Raw genomic sequence first — 2,500 nt, 5'->3', positions numbered from 1 at the left:
CTACCACAGATATAGTAAAGCCGGACAAGACTTGAAAAAGCTTTTAAAAGGAAAGAATGCACACATACATGCACGCCCGCACGCACGCGCGCACATACACAAACACACACAAGCACGCGCGCGAGCATACACACACACACACCCAAGTACGCGCGCGCACACACACACACATACCACGCACGCACGCACACACACACATACACACACACACACACACACACACACACACACACACACACACACACACACACACACACACACACACACACATATATATATATATATGTATATATATATATATATACATATGTATGTACGTATGTATGTATCAATATACATCCATTCATCCATCCATCCATCCATCCACCCATACAGTATTTACATATACATAGGCAAGGGTGTCTATGTAAAGACATAGTCAGTATATTATCGGTCTCTCATATTACATACAAGGAAAATTCATTTCTTTGATGCTTATTGCTAATTATGAAGAAAGATGTAATAATCCTTTATGCCCACTTCTTTCTCCCTACAATAAATAAATAAACAAGAAAGGAACAAATAAATACCTAAATGAGTGAATATATGAATACATAAGCAGACCATAACGAAGTGATGCAACTAACATGATTCGCTTACACATCTAATATATGCAGATGAAAATATAACTCTACCCTCTACTGGCCAGTCATATGAATGCCCTGAGTTGGCCCCAGAGTGAGCATAATGAGGAATTTTGTACGCGATTTGCACATTATGCACTAGTAGTGGTCTTCTGCCAGGGTGGTCCGTGGTAGGAACAACCTAGTACATGTGTTGCTGTTACAGACGCCACTTTACTTCTATATTTACGGGTACAGTAATTTCCTTGCCTCTGACCGAGCGTGGTGATTATTATTATATTGAGTTAAGTTTTGCTTGGCTATATATAGACGCTGGTGTAAGTTACTGGCCTGCACCTTTGTTCCACGATGCATATTTATATCTTTTGTTCCCAGAACTAAAGAAAGGTGCTTAAACCACTGATTTTGAGAAAAAAATCTACTAGAGTCTATCATATGATTTTCATTACAGAGATACCCATCAAATAAGGAATTTCCAACCCATGAGATGCTGAAGTCAGCTCGATGTCACGATTCCAAAGAAAGACTGAGGTACAGACTCTGGATGCTATGTACATGTAACTTTTTTGGGATGAACAAATATATATCAATCTCAGTACGTTGGAAAAAAATCTAAACAGGGGCGTTTAAAGAAGACAAACATATCCATTGCTTCGATTACAATTGCCATTTACGATTAAGATAATGATTACGTTGATATGATATTAATGATAATAATGGTAATGATGATGATGGAATAATATTAGTGGTAGCAGTAGTAGTAGAAGATGTAGTTGTGACTGTAGCAATAGTAGTAATATTAATAGTAGCATAAGTAGTAGTAGTAGAAGTAGCAGTAGTAGTAGAAGTAGAAGTAGTAGTAGTAGTAGAGGTAGAGGTAGAAGTAGTATTAGTAGAACTAGAAATAATAGTAGTAGTAGAAGTTGTAGTTGTTGTAGTAGTAGTAGTAGTAGTAGAGGTAGAAGTAGCATTAGTAGAACTAGAAATAATAGTAGTAGTAGAAGTTGTAATTGTAGTAGACGTAGTAGTAGTAATAGCATTTTTAGTTGTAGTTGTTATAGTAATAGTAGTAGTAGCTGTGGTAGTAATAGTTCCAGCAGTAACAGTGGCAATGATAATAATAATAAAAAAATAATAATGTTAACAATAATAATAATAATAATGATAACAATAATGATAATGATAATAATAATAATAATATCAACATCACCAATAAAAAGAATACTAATAATAAAAATAACAATAACAATACACATAATAATATTGATAAGGATAAGGCTGATGATGATGACAATAAACATAATAATGATAATGATATTAGTATTTTTATTAATAACAGTTGCAACAACAATAATAATAACAAGAATGATGATGTTATAACTTTTAATAATGAAAACGATAATCATCATGATAATAACAATTATGATAGTAATTATGATAGTAATAACAACAACGATAATAACAATAAAATAATTTAAATGAAAATAATGATATTAATAACAATATCAATAATTACAATAAAAACAACAATAATAATATTGATCTTGATAATAATGATGATGATGATAATAATAATAATAATAATAATAATAATAATAATAATAATAATAATAATAATAATAATAATAATAATAATAATAATAATAATAATAATAACAACAACAAAATGGTAAAAATAATAACATCAAGGATAATAATAAAGACAATGACACTAATGTAACATTAACAACAGTAAAAAACAAGAGCAACAAGAATAATAACAATAATCATAAAAATAACGACAAAAATAGCAACAATAAGAAGAATAAAAATGGTAATAATAACATCAATAAAAATAATATCAATAAAATAATAAAAATAACAACGGTAATAATAAT

The sequence above is a fragment of the Penaeus vannamei genome, chromosome 15 (genome assembly GCF_042767895.1).
Source record: "Penaeus vannamei isolate JL-2024 chromosome 15, ASM4276789v1, whole genome shotgun sequence".
NCBI classification, from domain to species: domain Eukaryota; kingdom Metazoa; phylum Arthropoda; class Malacostraca; order Decapoda; family Penaeidae; genus Penaeus; species Penaeus vannamei.
The sequence above is the reverse complement of the archived record's forward strand: the minus strand, read 5'-3'. Positions refer to the sequence as shown.